Below are 18638 nucleotides of genomic sequence, written 5' to 3'. Positions count from 1 at the left end.
TTTGCCATCTCATAAATGTATAGACCGGGAAGTGTCAATAATTTCAGTGACTTGAAAAAGGGCTTACATGAATCGTCAGGCTTAATACCACATATTGAACTGATGCACTTTTTTTTGGAATAAATGCTTTGTTTATTTTTTAAGAGTTGCCCCACAATATAACACCATATCTAAGTATGGAATTGTGGCCAACTCATACACACAAACATATAAGTAAGTATATAACATATCAAACAATAAAATATAAAATATATTATATATAAATACTAGCTGACCCAGCAAACGTTGTATTGCCGATATTAAAATCGCGATACAAAAGTAACTGTTGATCGTAGATGGGTGAAAATTTGAAGTTGTATGTATTTTTAATGCTGACTCATAATCAAAGAAATTTTAAAAGTAATGTCAAAAAAATTAAAAAAAAAAGTTGGACCACCCTTAACATTTATGGGGATGAAAAATAGATGTTATCCGATTCTCAGACCTACGCAATATGCATGCACTCACAGTTTCATGAGAATCGGTCAACCCGTTTCGGAGGAGTTCACCTTGACACGAGAATTTTATATATTAGATAACAAGTATATTTTATTTATTATTTACACGGCGGAATGTATCATTGGAAACGCACCGCCGAGAACCAGTTGCTCATCTCGCTACTTCCGCCGCCTCGTCCAGCAGCCCGCTGCTAACGGTAACGGAGCAGTCAGTCGGTGACTGAAAAAAATATACAAATAGGCAGGGCGTATCAATTACCATCATCTAAACGTCCTGCTCGTTTCGTCCCTTATTTTCATAAAAAAATGGACTAGTGCTCCATTTAGTAAGTAGCTCCATAAGTAAAATTCACTTTAAAAATGACTTTATATTTTAATTTGCATTTTTTTTGTAATTTTAATTGCTTATAAATTATGAGATGGGCTTTGGTTTATTATAATTGTGTAAAACGTATGATTAATAGAATCATACGTAATTATAGTGAGGTAAAATTAAACACCCCGTCTATACATTACAATTTGAGACTTAAATGCTTTTAGCGCCAGAGAGTTTGAATACATAAGTTATGGCCTGAATCACATTGTCTGGATGTAAATTCATGACGAAGTTCTAGGAAATATTGCCGCTGAAAAAATTTGGCATTCAATGTTTAAGACTAACTTGTGTTTTTTTTTCAAGTTATTCAGATAAATGACAAAACAACTTTCAAAAAATAAATATTTTCCCTCATGACGTATGTTGTTACTATGTGACATGACAGAAGTAAAAACTTTATCAAGGCAAGTTTAACTATACGAAATGTAAAAATTTTTGCTCTTTTATTATGAAAATCATTCAATTGATCGTACCTGATCGTACCTGATCGAACCTGATACACCCTGCCCATTATAATGCAGCGTCAAGATTATTGAAAAACCCAAAAATTCTGAGCGGTACCACAACTGCGCTCGTCACCTTGAGACTTTCGATGTCAAGTCTCATTTGCCCAGTAATTGCACTAGCTACGGCGCGACTGAAACACAGTAAATGCTTACATATTACTGCTTCACGGCAGAAATAGGCGCCGTTGCGGTACTCATAATCTATGCGGCATCCACCGGATGCCGGCTAGCATCCGCCGGATGGATTATGGAGCCCCCCACTGGTGAATCTCTATATTCTAAGGTCTCTATATTCTACAATATAATTAATTATTGTGCTCTGACTGATAAAGACTGCGTTTATATATTTAATATATCCCAATAAATACAAACGTGTTGTTTTATTTCAGTATCTTGCCAGATTAAAAAATTATTTGTTCTGTATAAAGTGCTTTAGAAGTAAAAATAATCTATAAATTTTATACTATCAAAATAAAAAACTGAAACACATTTGGGTGCAAATAAAGTTTGTGGGCGTGTGAGCTTTAACTTTCAGTAAATTATGGATTTAGAACCATAAAATAATTCCACATAGTCTACGTATTATAAGTACGTAGTTCAACATAATACACTAGCCTTCAAAAGTAAGTATAACACTTTTAAAATTGGGATAACGTTTTAAGTTCACAGGATATACTTTCGAAATAAAAAGGACTCCAAAGAGAATTTAATTTTGTACATAAAAACTTTATAGTCGGTAACCTTCTTTTAAGAATTGGCTGAAAAAAAACTTCAAAAACAAAACCATTCCTTTTTCAAAGTGGACGTTTCCGAATTACAATTTTACCATTCACATTTTTCTTTCTGTTTTAAATTTTTTTCAAGATCGATGGGTCTTGTTTTAAAAATTTATGCTAAAAAGCACATAACATTTATTTATCATGCCTCTTTCAGTTGAAGAATGTGCTAGGATCATGGCTTTTCTGGAACTAGGCATCAGTATGCGTCGCACTGCAAGAATGGTGGGTGTGACGGTACGAACGGTCCAGAAGGTAAAGCTGGAGAAGGTAAGACTGGACACCATCTGAGGAGACCATCTAATGGCAGACCCAGGTGTACCAGCGCCCGAGAAGATCGTTATATTATTTCCACTGTGTTCAGAAATCGCCACCAAAATGCAGTTGAAGTCCAGCAACAGCTACTTCAGACCCGGAGGGACTACATTAGTGACAGTACAGTGAGAAGAAAACTTGCTGAAGCAAATTTGAAACCCCAAAAACCACCGAGTGGCCCAAAACTCGAGAGACAGCATCGAGTAGCGATACTGCGATAAGCCCGTGAACACATGCAGTAGGATGAAGAAGAATGGTCAAGAGTTTTGTTTGCAGATGAGTCTCGATTCTCCCTTTACACTTGTGATGGAAGGCGAAGTGTTTACAGGCGACCTGGTGAGCGATACCTTCAAGCCTGCATCTCAGAAAGAGTCCAATACGGTGGAGGCAGTATACATGTATGGGCTGGCATATCTTCAGTAGGTCGCACAGAGCTAGTAGCCATAGAAAATTTCACCCTCACTGGGCAAAGATATGCTCAAGAGATTCTCAATGAGTATGCAGGGCCGTATTTAGCAAATATGGATGATGGATCGATGCTGATGCATGATAATGCCCGGCCACACACGGCTCATATCGTACAAGAGTATATTCAGGAGGTCGGTATCAGCGTGATGGCTTGTCCATCAAGAAGTCCTGATCTCAACCCGATTGAACACGCCTGGGATGAGCTTGGGAGACTAGTCAGAAATCGCAGACCTACTACCCTCAGGGCGCTAAAGCAGGCCCTGGTAGAAGAATGGCAGAATATCCCCCAACATCGGCTCCGAAACCTAGTGTTCAGTATGCCGGCTCGAAGCTGTAATCAGAGCTCGAGGAGGCAATACCAGTTATTAAAAATTAAATAACATGTAATAACATTTTAGTTGAATTTTTTTACAGTAAACTAAAAATGTCTATGTTCATTTTTTTATCTTTTTTAAGTTAAAAATGTTACTTATGTATAATTTTAGTTTCTAAGAATTAAAGCCTATAAAATTTGCAACAAAACGTTTTTAATCTTAAATCTCTACCTTCTATAGTTAAGAAAAATAAATTAATTTGAAAAGTGTGATACTTACTTTTGCAGGCCAGTGTATTATATCTACAACATTTACTTATTGATCATTGATTAAACTTCTTTAATATTAATACAACGAATAGTGAAGTTATTGTGTAATGACCAGAACTACGGTGTAAAATACCATATTTAGAGCAATTCTATCTAATATAATGATATAATGAAATATAATGAGAAATCACGTTTTGACTACAAGCTAAAAATACTTTGTGAAAAAAACGCGTGAAAAAAACGCGTTGTGAAACGCGTGAAAAAAACGCGAAATGCAATATAAATTTGTTTCGGTCTGGTGCCTCAAAAAATTTACAATAAACTAGGTGTGCGATTTACAAACAGCTACCACAGATTTAATTTGATTTACAAGAGGCATTGACATAATAATATTAATTTACTATTAATAAATAGAATCAGTGTTAATGGATAAATAAAGGTTTCTTATTATTATTATTATTAACAGATTCTGGCTTCCATATGCCACGGTCTTCACATACTTGCCTGGCTTCTTTCACTAGCATTATACCTATATATACATAGTGTCTTATTCTTAGTAGTTTGACCTGGTCCATTTGAATTATATTCCCGACCTGATCTAAAATGTACGCCAAGGCAAACTCTTGCCAATACTTCCTCCTATAATCTACTTTCGTTTATTCCTTCTCCATGAATCGTCCCAATATTTCCTCCTAAAGTCTACTTTTGTATATTCCATCTTCATGAATCAACCAAATATTTCTTCCTATATCTACTTTAAGACTATCCCTCTACATGAATCAATCCAATATTTCCTCCCATAATCTACTTTCGTATATTCCATCTCGATCAATCATCCAAATATTTCCTCCTATAATTTACTTTCGTATATGCCCTCTCCTTGAATCAACCCAATATATCCTCCTACAATCTTCTTTTATACATTCCCTCTCCAGGAATCATCCCAATATTTCCACCCACAATCTACTGTAATACATTCCCTCTTCACGAATCATCCTCAATCTAAGATTTTGATTTGAAAATAATTCTTAGTCCAGCAATTAAGTATGTAAGTCGGTAATTTAGTCGTTTGATCTTCATTCTTCATTTCATGGCACTCTGCAATTTTGTTATATAATAATAATATCATCAAGCGACATCTAATTAAATCTCGCTTAATGATAAGGCGCTCAGTATAGCCAGTGAGAGGTAGTGAAGTGATATCATGTAATTACAGCAGAGATCCACTGCAGCAATTTCTGTACCGGAATTAGGACGATGCTATTTGATGCTTTTTATACACAACACAAAATTTTATTTAAATGAAAATTTCTAATATCATTAACACACTAATTTGAATATAATTTATCTGAATCTCGTGTTTACACAAAATACCACCATAATTTTTTAACCGACTTCAAAAAAGGAGGAGGTTCTCAATTCGTCGGTATTTTTTTATGTTTGTTACCTCAAAACTCTCGACTGGGTGAACCGATTTTTATAATTCTTTTTTTATTTGAAAACTGGTGCTTCCCGTGTGGTCCCATTGTAATTTGATCCAAATCTGAGAATGGTATCCATGAGAAAAATTTTAGTCTTAAATTTGCTATACAAACGTATTGCAAATTGTGAATGATAAATTTACGAATAACTCAATATCGCGCCAATTCTGATGATTCTTTTTTTATTGGAAAGGATATACGTCAAAGATAGTTTGGTGAGAGTTTGGTTAGGTTCTGATTACGGAACCCATGGCAAAGTAACGGAAATCTTCAATTCAGCGCTTACGTTCATTGCTGCATTGAAAAATTTTGAATATCTGCACATATTTAGACAAGTTGTTAGTGTACTAAATGTGTAAAAATAATTGCGTATTTTTATACAATCTAATTCTAGTTACGATTATTGTAATTTTTGGAATCGGTGTCATCCAAGATAAGCTTGTAACTACATACATATTTATAGGTGAGATGTGCTTTAGTCGTGAAGAGGTGAGAGGCAAGAGCGGGTCGCGGCGGAAGGTCACCGATTCCAAAAATTACAATAATCGTAACGAGAATTAGATTGTATAAAAATACGCAATTATTTTTATACTTTTTATTGCATATTATATCTATTGCTTTGGAATAGTGGAGGTCGGTTGTTATTTATGGAAAAGGAGGACAAAGGAGCGTACGGGACACCTGGTGTTAAGTGATCACCGCCGCCACTATAAGGCCCATAGTAACTTTAATTCTCTATGAAAATTGCAATTATCAAACTTCGAAAAGTTGCCGTTCGGGTACGAACCTGATTTATTTTAATTTAACAACGGCGATAATTGAATTATAAGGCAATCAATTTAACTGCTCTTGAACAACAACCACTCGAGTGCTTTATTTGATCAATAACGAGCCATCGCTTATTGATATTCAATTGTAATTTGATTTTGATTGCTTTTGTTAGCAGCCGGCATTCAAATAGTCTCATTTAATTAATTTCGTTTATTGTTATAGTCTGTCAAATTTACGTTGATATTGTGGTAGCTCACACCGACGAAAATTCGTATTGTTTTAGTCAAACTGTCGTACTGATAATATTGTACTCCATTGATAGTTACGGCACATAACATACTATAAAACCTGTTGTACCATGGCACTTTGTGTACCTACGCCATTAAGCTGGTTTCGAAAATTCCCACGATGTTAAATTCTAGTGTATTCTGTACGTCACTACTGACTATTCAATTTGAAAGTAGTCACTTGCCGCCATTAAGGTTGGTGTTATCGACGCTAAAAAGTTTTTTGATAGTTTTAGGTCTGATAGTTTTAAACATTATATAATAGTCACTGAACTTTAATATGCCATTGATTCTTTTTTTTAAACTAGTATTAAAACAATCATAAATTTACAAGATAAGTAGGTAACCCCAAATTATTTGAAATCCACCGTTTTGTTGAAGTTTTGAGTAGTGTTGTACCTCGGTCACTGTCAATCAATTCTACCTTGCTCAGTAGCCAAGGTACATAATTAGTTGTTGTACTTTGGCCAGGAGAATATTTTGTTAAATTGTTTCACATTCACGAAGTATAATATTTCTAATAAAATATAAAGGTTTTGTCTTATATGAAAAAAGGAAATTATGTATGTCATTTAGATTTCGTTCAGAATTTATTAATTAATTTTGTTAAATATGTTATTTAAACGAATAAAACAGTATAAGTTAAGAATATTTTCCAAAAATTACCCCCAATTACTGGCCTAGGTACATAAGGTTGGTATGTTGCACCTTTGCCATAAATCCCATTTTTCGTTTTAATTATTAAAATACGAAATATATATTTTTTTTATATTTTGGTTGTGAATACTCAAGTAATTGACCTTTCAAAATATGTAAAATTATTTTGAGTACAGTTCGTCAAATAAAAAGAAAAAATAGGTATCTAAACAACTATCCTAGGTACAACAGATTCCCCTACTATAAGAACATCCACAGACTATTTTGGCCAAAAAATCAGTTTTGAAATTAATCGAATATATCAAAATCAATTAAGTATATATTGTCCAATATAATGACGTAAGAGCCAACCTCTTTATTGGCAAAATAATATTTTCTATTGAGGTTGAAATTAAAAAATAAAGAATCAATTGAATTCAAGATTATGGCAATAATACAACCTCATTTTGTATGTTATGTCCTATTGTTACATACGTGTTCTATCAGTTTTTGTTTTTTCTGCCATCTACGATTATTGTTGAGTTTTTTCGTTTTTTTATAGTTTAAATTTGATACAAAAAAGACGGAAAGAAGAAAGAAAGAAATACTGAGAAATAATCAGTTTATAAGCTTAAACTGATAAATTATGTTTCGGATCTATTTGCAATGATTGAATGAGAGATGTTACAATTACATACAAATTATAAAAAAGCGTACACTTAAAGGTGTCATAGGTTTACAATTATATTCCCAAATTCATTTAAGGGCACCAGCTCTGGAGATCTAAGTTAAAATAAGCCGATGTATTTAGGTCAGGCGTCTGCGAAATCTCGGATTATAAATGCAAACAGAATGCTGGTACCAGATGAAAAGATTTAGGTGGTGGTGTCATAGGTAAACATGACGCTCAGGTTTCCTAAATCATCAAATCTTTGAAATTTACCCGTATATGAAAATAAACATATTTTGCTTACACCCATGCTTTACTCCGCTATTAATGATTCTAATACAGTTAGCTTATTGCCTACATTAAAACACCCAATGTCCTTATAACCATTACGTCATCCAAACGAGTGTTGCTATGAAATTCAGTACAACATTATAGCATCCGTTTTCATAATAACACTACTTTGGATGATATTATGGTTACTAGGACTGGCTTTTTTAATGTTAGCAGTAAGCTAACTGTTTCAGAATCTTTTATAATATAGGATTCATATTATGGGTGTAGATAAAGTCTTGTGTGCAACTGTTGATAATTAGGTATTAAAACACATATGTGATATTATCACATTCGTGTTTTAATACATCTTATTACACAACTATAAATAACTTTTATTGTATTATTACTACGTTACAAAACCGTAAACAATAATGGTTCAAAATTTTTAGCTCAGCCCAAACCTTTGTAATAGAATACATTTTCTCAGGTTGGCCGAATTTTATGATACGCGCAACAGTCAGAGAACTTTTTATGACAATGACAGGTATACATGACATCCCATTGCAAAAATTCTTTATATTGTACCTCGTAGTAGAACCAATGCTCTGAAATTCTCTCCATTACATAGAATATGTTCCAAGTTCAATCGACTCTGTGTGTCTGTTAAAAAATAGATATCTTTTTCGACTCAAGTTTAAAACTAAAAAAACAAACTAACCGCACATCTCTGTAATTATTGATAAGTTTGTTTTAATAAGCTTGTACTTATACTTACATTAGTGTTAGTTAGTGATACCGTCTTATGTATAGAGCAAGATGAAATTGGCTTGCAGACCAGTCTTTTTTTTATATAGAATGTTTTTTTATGAAAATAAGGGACGAGGTGAGCAGGAAGTTCAGCTGATGGTAATTGAAACGCGCTGCCCATTAAAATGCAGTGCCGCTCAGGATTCTTGAAAATTCTGAGGTGCACTACAATAATTGCGCTCGTCGCCTTGAGACATAAGATGTTAAGTCTCATTTGCCCAGTAATTTTACTAGCTACGGCGCCCTTCAGACCGAAACATTGCTTCACGACAGTAATAGGTGCCGTTATGGTATCCATAATCTAGCCGGCATCCTGCGCAAGGGATCCCACTGGTTTTAAAAACATTTCACACACTTTACATAATATATTGTATAGCAAACAGACAGTAATATCAATGTTTATTTCTCAGACATTGATGATAATATTATGACGTATTTATTTCTTATCCATGCACACAGAGTAAATGATATGCTTCACGACAGAAATAGGCGCCTTGTATACCGCCGTTGTAAACCAACAATCTAGGCGGCATCCTGTGCAAAAGAGCCTCCCACTGGTCCACAGTTATGATTACACTATATTTGCTGTATTAACATACAGCTGTTGTTGGATCAATAAAATAATTAATAAATGCCTACAAATATCATAAAGCAAAATGAAAAGAAGGTAATTCAATAATATATTCACTCAAGAAAACAAATACGTTTAGTACCTCTAACAAATATGTGAAATATCTTCAGAAATTTGTTACACTGACTTTGTGCTATAGTACAATGTACGGTGTATCGTTTATCATTTATTTTGTATAATAAAAAATTTACCAAGGAATCCCTGAGCTAGGTATATAAGTACAATAAGCAATATCGACAACTCTTTCTTAGTTAGAAGGCCGACCTAAGGGTTTTATTAACGGTTAAAAAAAGTCCGTTGAGTTTCTTGCGCCCGTTCTTCTCAGGCAGGCAGTCTATTTTGAATGGATGGTAGTTTTTGACGTTCAATAAGTGATTTTGAATAAAATTTAATTTAATCAGTATTTTCAATTTCGCAAAATTGAAAAACAATTGAATGAACAAATTGAATATGTATTACATAACGTTCTATCTAGGAACTGAAAGATTAGTCACTTTAAGGAGCTTGCGGGTGTTGAAGCTCGAAACTAATGAATTATTTACGACAACTTTTGTTTTGTTAAGCTTTGTAAAGTGAATTCGTACATTTTAAGTGCTATAAAACTTGCTTAACTTGAATGTATTGAATAACTTTTGTGTTACAGAAGTATTTACAAAATTTTATTATCCTAATATACATAAATCCAGTGTCCTGATATTTGTTCCCAGTGAACTCATAAACTAATGGACGGATTTAAATGGAGATTACTTCATTGGGTGCACTTTAGTCCAACTTGAAAGAGAGGATACTTTTATTTCGATTTGGGACCCATAATTTCTTTTTCTCACCTCTATGAAAAGCTGTCTTTTAGTCCCTGGTACGAGGGACAAAAGTGGCCTATTCTCTCCCGGCAAGACGACTTTTGTGCTTCGTACCAGAGACTAAAAGCCAGCTTTTCATCCAGGTGGCAAAAAAAACGTTTACTCACCACGTGAGATAAGTAGGACATTGCCAGCCGCGATTGTCACAATATTCCGCGGGTGAGAATGACCTACTTTTCTCCCTAGGTGCGTAATATACTATTATTTCCAATATATGTTTTTATGAATTTTATACGAGATAATTTATTGACGCACGGTTTGATAGTTCTGCTGTGAAAGTATTCAATTATAGTTAACAACAGGAAGCATATTTAACGAAATAATTCTTGATATTGTGAAATATATATATAGAAATGTATTGTAAATAAATAATTTATAAGTATTCTTGATTTGTTTAATACGTTTATCTTGACTTGTTTAGTAGATTTTGTTAATTTCTTAATTTCATTACATTATTGAATTTTTTTTTTTATCGAATAGGAGGACAAACGAGCGTACGGGTCACCTGGTGTTAAGTGATCACCGCCGCCCACACTCTCCTGCAACACCAGAGGAATCACAAGAGCGTTGCCGGCCTTTAAGGAAGGTGTACGCGCTTTTCTTGAAGGTACCCATGTCGTAACGTCCCGGAAACACCGCACAAGGAATCTCATTCCACAGCTTCGTGGTACGAGGAAGAAAGCTCCTTGAAAACCGCACTGTGGAGGACCGCCACACATCCAGATGGTGGGGATGATATCGTTACTTGTGGCGTGTCGTGCGAAGGTGAAATTCGGCGGCAGGAATCAGGTTGAACAGCTCTTCGGAACACTCCCCGTGATAAATGCGGTAGAAGACACACAATGAATCTACGCAACGCCAAGTGATCCAGCCGTTCACAGAGTACTGGATCCCCGACAATTCGAGCTGCTCTGCATTGCACGCGGTCAAATGGATCGAGCTGATACTGGGGTGCGCCAGACCAGAGATGACAGCAATACTCCATGTGAGGCCGGACCTGCGCTTTGTAGAGCGCTAGAATGTGGGCCGGCTTGAAGTATTGCCGTGCTCTATTTATGACGCCCAGTTTCTTTGAAGCCAGTATGGCTTTGCCCTCCAGATGGCCACGGAATTGGCAATTGCTCGAGATTTCGAGACCCAGTATTCCGATACTAGGCGAGGCTTTAAGGGAAGTGTTCTCGAAGAGCGGTGATACGGCAAATGGGGTTTTTTCAGTGGTAAACGCGCAAACTTGAGTCTTCTGGGGGTTAAATTGGACAAGGTTCAACTTACCCCATTCCGCGACCTTCTCGAGAGAGGACTCGATAGAAGACACAAGTTTCTCCCGGCACTGGTCGACGTTTTCCCGAGAGAGTCCTGCATGGCCCGCGTATACGGCATCACCAGTGCTGTCGTCAGCATAGCAATGCATGTTGGCGGTGTCCAGCATATCATTGATATGCAGAAGAAACAGCGTGGGAGATAGCACACAGCCTTGGGGCACTCCAGCGTTCACGGGCTTGGGATTCGAGCAATAACCGTCGACAACGACCTGTATGCTGCGCCCAGGTCCACTTGCATAAGCTCTGGGAAGCCCAAATGATGGAAGTTTTGCGAGGAGCGCCTTGTGCCATACACGATCAAAGGCCTTCGCTATATCCAGACCAACTGCCAGGCCTTCCCCCTTGCTTTCAATAGCCGCCGCCCATCTATATGTTAGGTATACCAGAAGATCACCAGTCGACCGACCATGGCGAAAGCCGTACTGCCGGTCGTTGATCAACTGGTGACCGTCTAGGTATACCAAGAGCTGGCGGTTAATTATGCCATGATTTTGGAGAGTAGGGAGGTAATAGCAATAGGCCTGTAGTTTGCCGGATCTGAACTGTCTCCTTTTTTTGGGATCGGATGGACAAGGGCTGACTTCCATGAATCAGGGACAGAATGGTTGTTTTATAACTTATGTTTATTTTATGTAACTATTTCACACATAATTTAACATGCGGTATTCACCTTAAAAGGTAATGCATTTAGTAATAAGACCATTGTAAATTAGCATAATAATTATAAATGTATTATTGTAATTACCACTGGTGAATCTAAATAAATAAATAAATAAATAAAATATTATTGACAAATTAATGAAATAAAAGTAATAAAATCAAAGTGTGGAATTCTATTCAATAGATCCGTGGAAATAGACGCGGACTTTTTATAAAATGTACTTGTATAGGACTGATTAAATAGCGTGCTCTAACTTCATATACAAGTAATCCAAAGCATTGAGAGCGTTTATTCAATAAATGTAGTTAATTTCCTTATATATTATATACAAATTTAGTATACTAATAAATACCCTTTTATATATTACCAGCCGTTCCCGCCCGCTTCGCTGGGCGAATTTTAAAAGGATATAAATTAAATTTTGTTCATCTAAAAATAATACAATAAAAAAATAAGTAGCCACAAATCCTCTACGATAAATTTCGCATCGAACGGTGGTGGTTTCTTATGATTCGTAGTTATGTCGATACGATCAGTGGTTGTAGTGGTACTAAGTATATATTTATATAGATATTTACCTAAACTACCAAAGCCATTTTCTGTTCAACTCTGACTAACCAATGACTATTTGCTATTAAATCTATTTCCGTTAACACAATATAATTACTAACAATTAAGTAATTAAGTGCTCAATCAGTGAAACTCAAATCCACTACTGTTCCCGGCTAGCTAAAGTAAACAACTCGAGTCCTCGGCCACGCTCAATACTTGTCAAATTTAACAGCCCGCGACTACGAGATGAGTTTATTGCTGCAACTAGCAACTTTAACAGGAACAATCGAGAAGACAAGCTTAACTGGTGTTTCCACTTAGGTATCGGAAACAAAAAGACGGCTAAGTATGAGGCAGAACATCTTACCCATGAGAATAAGTGCTTGCATGCGGCTGCGCGTTCAAAAGCTAAAGAACTTGGATATAAATTCGTATGTGTACGGGACTCCAGGATATACATGCGGAAAGATGAGCAGTCACACTATGAGTATGTTAAGGACATTGACTTATTAAATAAGTTGTCATAACGCCGCTAAATTTGACTTATTTTATACTAAGGGCCACCCTAAAGTGTTTTTATCAAAATGTAAGAGGATTAAAAACCAAAACTATTGAACTTTTTAATAATGTTGTGGTAACTTTGATATAATAGTTTTTACAGAAACATGGCTAAACAGTAGTGTTACTAATAGTGAATTATTTGATGACCGTTATGTAGTATATGGGCATGATCGAGAATGCAGAGGGTTTCATAGTAAAAAGCTGGGGGGGAGGGGTCTTGATTGCTGTCTCTAAAAAATTTAAGCTTATCGAATGCTTGCCTTTGAATCTGACTGTGAGGACATCTGGGTTAAACTGGGTCTAATTAACGAGAAGGGTGAGAATGATACTTTATATTTATGTGCTGTTTATAATCCTCCTCCTGTGCAAAAGCATATTTTGAAACACTTTATTACAAACACCAACTCGACCTTAGAAAGGCTCAGTACTAATATCATCGTGCTCGGCGATTTTAACTTAAGTAGCTTATGCTGGAACAAAACACTTAACCCCGCACTAACACCTATCACAACAAAAAAGCATTTTAAACAATATGATTATAGACTTTATGTCTTTAAATAAGCTTTCTCAATATAATCTCTTCTCTTGTCTTAACAACAAAAATCGAGTACTTGATCTAATAATGAGCTCTATAACAATCCCTCATATAATGGAGAGTACAGACCCTCTTTCTAATATTGACCCATTGCATCCTCCGATTGAATTTTTGTTAGTATCTGTCCCCAAGAATAGCTCAAATCTCAGGATAAAGTCAGGTTTTGTTTCCACAAAGCTGACTATGAGAAAACTGTAAGTGAACTAAGTAACAGCCTTTGGGAAAATGAACTATCTAATTACGCTAGCGTTGACGACATGGTGACACACTTCAATAAAATACTTCGAGTTGTAATTGTGAAATATGTTCCAAAATCCAAACCACGCTCTAAAAAATATCCGGTGTGGTTCTCTGCTGCCTTAGTCAATCAACGAAAAGCACAAGTATCATACCAAATACCGCAAATATGGCAACGATAGATGCACAAAACTCCACAACTCGAACTACAGTTTGTATTTAAGTCGCTTAGAGACATCGTTGACCAAACACCCCAAACTTATTTGGAGCTTTATAAAGAATAAACGGGGAAGGACAAGCTCTGACCCTGCCCGGATATCTTTAGGCAACAATAAGGCTTCTTCGGGCTTGCAGAGTTGCGATCTTTTTGCATCACATTTTTCGTCAAGTTATAACTTAGTTAACAAACCCATCCCAGGTCATTGTAATTCGACCATGAGTGCAAATTATTTAAATAAACCATGTATAACTAAAGATCAAGTTTTTAGAGTTTTAAAAAGACTTGATCCAGCAAAGAGTGCCGGCTCTGACGGTATTCCATCAATATTTGTGGTAAGGTGCGCTAGTGCATTAGCACTGCCACTTAGTATAATTTTAAACACCTCCCTAAAGTCTGGTACATTCCCTACAGCTTGGAAAAGTGCTTTGGTTATCACCAAAGTTCAAGAGTGGCGACGCAAATGAGGTAAAAAATTATAGGCCTATCTCTATACTTAATACTTTTGCAAAAGTATTCGAATCCCTTTAGTATCCACAAATATCATATCAATTCAAACACATGGTCGTACCTGAACAGCACGGTTTCGTTAAATCACGTTCCACTTTAACCAACTTGAATTCCTTTGTCGGGAACCTTGCTGACGGAGTTGATCGTGGGCAATCATTCGATGCAATATATACTGACTTTAGTAAGGCTTTAAATAGGGTAAATCATGGAATGTTGATATATAAACTGTCCTGTATTGGGATAGCCGGCGTGTTTTTGAATTGGTGCAGGTCTTACCTGTCGGACCGACAATCATTTGTTTGGTAGGATATAAATCCAAAGCATTCACTGCTACATCTGGGGTTCCTCAAGGATCACATTTGGGACCATTATTCTTTAATATTTTTATTAATGACATCGGGAAATGTTTTCAGGAGTCAAAATTTTAAATATTCGCTGATGACTTAAAATTTTATAAAACTGTTAACTCAAGCGAAGATGCGCAGTCTCTACAAAGTGACCTTGACAATCATATTATGTGGTGCAATGAGTTTAAATCCAGAAAATTTTCACATAATTAGATTTAGTAGGAAAAACGCACACCAAAGAGACTTTATCAGATTTATCAGGTAACCCTGAATTAAGTCAACCACACCAGAGACTTGGGAGTCATTCTAGACAGCAAATTGCGTTTTAACCTGCATATCGACGATATTGCCAATAAGGTATTTAGAATGTTGGGCTTCGTTCTTCGCAACTGTAAAGAATTTAAGAGGCCCACGACTAAAGTAGTAGTTTATACCTGTCTCGTACGTAGTATGCTAGAATATTGCAATCTGTGTGGAATCCACACTACGAGATATATGTAAAGCGGTTAGAAACTGTACAAAAGCGGTATTTATGGCACTTGTCCTACAGTTGCATCTTGTCTAGGCACGTTTCAAGTTATAAAGATCGTCTGCTACATTTTCGTCTCAAATCACTTCGACATCGTAGAGAAATGCTTGACACCATGTTTCTGTACAAACTTATTAATGGAATTGGAAATATTAATATTCCTAGGAAAGTAGAAAGATTTAAGAAACCTCCTGTCAATATAAACGGAACTAAATCGAATTTGGGTCAAAGCGCTCCACTATACCGACGCATAAAAAGTTATAATTCGATTCATAAAACATAGTCCCTGTTGGTATGGCGACCAAGAAAGGTAGAACTAAGGAAAGCTTAGAGATAGGCATTTTCTCAAATTCTATAACACAATTTAAGAAATCGGCGGATGAGACTATAAAAAATCATCTTAGTTAGTAGGTAGTTAATTGAAGTAATGTAAAATATGAATTTAATAGAATTATTTAATTTTTATAAATTATTTGTTTTTGTTTGTTGTATTAATTTGAATTATTATTTGTTGTAATTAATGTAATGAGCTTAATTTTATTTATTCTATTGTTGGTTAATTGTTTTTTTTTTAATAATATAAGTAAAAACTGTAGATTCATTTAATTATTATATTATTACTATAAAATTAATAATTTAATTATGTATGTATTGTAATTTAATTTAATAGTGATATGGGGACAGCTGTCGACGTGTGCAAATGACGAATCGCGAGTCAGTTGTCTCCGGGCCCCGTTGCGCATTAGACGAGTGTTTATCAATAAATAATGGATGTGTAATTACTCGTTTGATTTAATCATGGCCCATGAGGAGATGACTCAATAATGGTGACCCGAAGAATACCGACCCCAAAAAAAAATCTTTTCTGTTGTGCAAGTGACTTTGGTGAACTATTCAGTGGACAAATTAAGTGCCAATTTTGATGAAGAATCCGGTACCAGGACAGTTATCTCAGACTGCTGCCCAGCATGGGTCACTGCAAATCAAGCCGGAGCTTAGTGACGTGTTGGCAATTTCTGTCACTAACCGTATTCCCGAATTTTGGACTGATCAGCCAAGAGTATGGTTCGTCAGAGCGGTAACGGTACTAGGTCCTCAAAAGATTGCTGATGAAGCTCAGTTCCAGACTGTTGTGTCAAAACTGGGTAAAGAGGCTAAAGAGCAGGTAACTGATTTACTGATCAAGCCCCCTGAGAGTAAAAATATGAAGCTCTTAAGAGTAGGTTGCTGACTATTTATGAGGAATCGGAGGATCGCTAGACACAAAAACTGATTGGCGAAATGGAGCTAGGCGACCAAAAACCGTCGCAACTTCTTCGCCGTATGCGCGATCTAGGACGGGAGAAAATACCTGACGATATGTTAAGGATATTGTGGCAGGGCCATCTTCCCACTGCTGTGCGAGCCAAAATTTAATTTTTAAAACATAGAAATTTTTAATAATAATAATAAATAATAAATTTTTAATGTACTTGCTTTTTATATAAGAATGTTATTTGTGCCTATAATTGAGGTAGCACGCAACTTGTATTTATGTCTAACAGATTTTGACTGTATATATATATATATATATATATATATGAGTAGTCCCTTCGATGTCGTTATAACAGATTTTGACTGTATATATATATATATATATCTGTTATAACGACATCGAAGGGACTACTCATATTGAGTCGTAAAAACCGATAGTTGTAACTACCGGTGACAGGTATTAATAGGAAAGATAATATGTATATTCTTGTAGGAAATTAAACTGCATTTTGTTTACTTCAATACAAACGTATAATATAAAAGAACAATATAATTTTTCCATCATTTTTGTATGCATAAAATCTGTAATTTTAGTTTGTTTGAAACACTTCTGTCGTGCATACACATATCGTCACAATTTCCCTGCATGTGGAACTCTTCATTAAAAAGAACAATCTTTCGTAATACACTAAAAGCATTGAGACCGTCAATCAAAGTTGGCACTGTAAATTGTTCTTCCGAGTCTTCCTGTTCATTTTCATTTTCCTCTTGAACTTCACGTACAATATCATCCTCCATAGCTGGTGCACAAATTGCAATAGACTGATGTACATCAATGAACTCGACTGTTTCAGTAGTAGATAAAGCAGGTCGTAAATTTTGGGCTAATTGAGCCAAAGAAATTTTGTCCTCTTCATCGTCGTCAATCACATCATCTGAGGTTCTTGTTATAAGACTTGTAAGATCTTTAAAACCTGCATGCCCAAAGCAGTTAGTTATAGTTTTTTGTGAAACTTTTTCTCATGCTTCGGATATCATCAAGATGGCATCAAGAACCGTAAAGCTGTTCTGATTATTACTGTCAATGCTTTGTGTTAACTTTAACACTTGCAGTCTTCTATAATGAGATTTTAAACATCTTATTACACCTTGGTCCATAGGATGCAGTACAGATGTAACATTTGGTGGTAAGAACACGAGTTTAATACACTTCAGATTAGTAACAGCCGGATGAGCAGGACAATTATCAACTAAAAGAAGAACTTTCTTATTATTTGCTTTTAATTCAGCGTCCCAGTTTCGTAACCATTTTTCAAAAATTTCCGATGTCATCCATGACTTCACATTGTTTTCATACGTTACCGGCAGTGAGCGTATGTTATTAAAGCATCTTGGTTTCTTAGATTTCCCAATAACTAAAAGCTTCCTTTTACAGGATCCTGTCATATTTGCTGCAACCATGATCGTTAGTCTCGTCTAGGACATTTTTCCTCCCGAACAATTCTCTCCTTTGAATTTTAAAGTCCTGTCTGGTGTCATATTGTAAAAAAGTACGGTTTCGTCTGCGTTATAAATGTCTTCTGGACTGTAGTCTTCGCATAATGTAGGCCACTTTTGCGTAATCCATTCGTCTACAGCATCTTTATCCACACTGGCAGCTTCACCACTCATTTTCCCGCCGACAGTGCCATGTCGAGCCCGGAAACGTTGAATCCAACTAGACGAGCAAACAAAATCTTCACCAAAACGTTGAGCAAAATCGTTTGCTTTTTGTTGAAGAATTGGTCCATTTATTGGCACATTATTTGTCCTTTGATATTTAAACCACTTTAACAAAGCTTCCTCAATCTTCATATGCCGCGTTGTTCTGGCTCGTTTCATTTTCAAAAAATTCTTGTCGTAAAGGATTTGAATTT

At 35.7% G+C, this 18638-nt stretch overlaps 1 pseudogene; it reads right to left on the bottom strand.

The window, feature by feature from the left end:
* Positions 1-17283: 17283 nt before the first annotated feature.
* LOC126975713 (tigger transposable element-derived protein 4-like) lies at positions 17284-17880 on the bottom strand (annotated as a pseudogene).
* Positions 17881-18638: the final 758 nt, after the last annotated feature.

The sequence above is a fragment of the Leptidea sinapis genome, chromosome 37 (assembly GCF_905404315.1).
Source record: "Leptidea sinapis chromosome 37, ilLepSina1.1, whole genome shotgun sequence".
Classification (NCBI taxonomy): domain Eukaryota; kingdom Metazoa; phylum Arthropoda; class Insecta; order Lepidoptera; family Pieridae; genus Leptidea; species Leptidea sinapis.
This window is presented reverse-complemented; position numbering and strand designations above follow the sequence as displayed.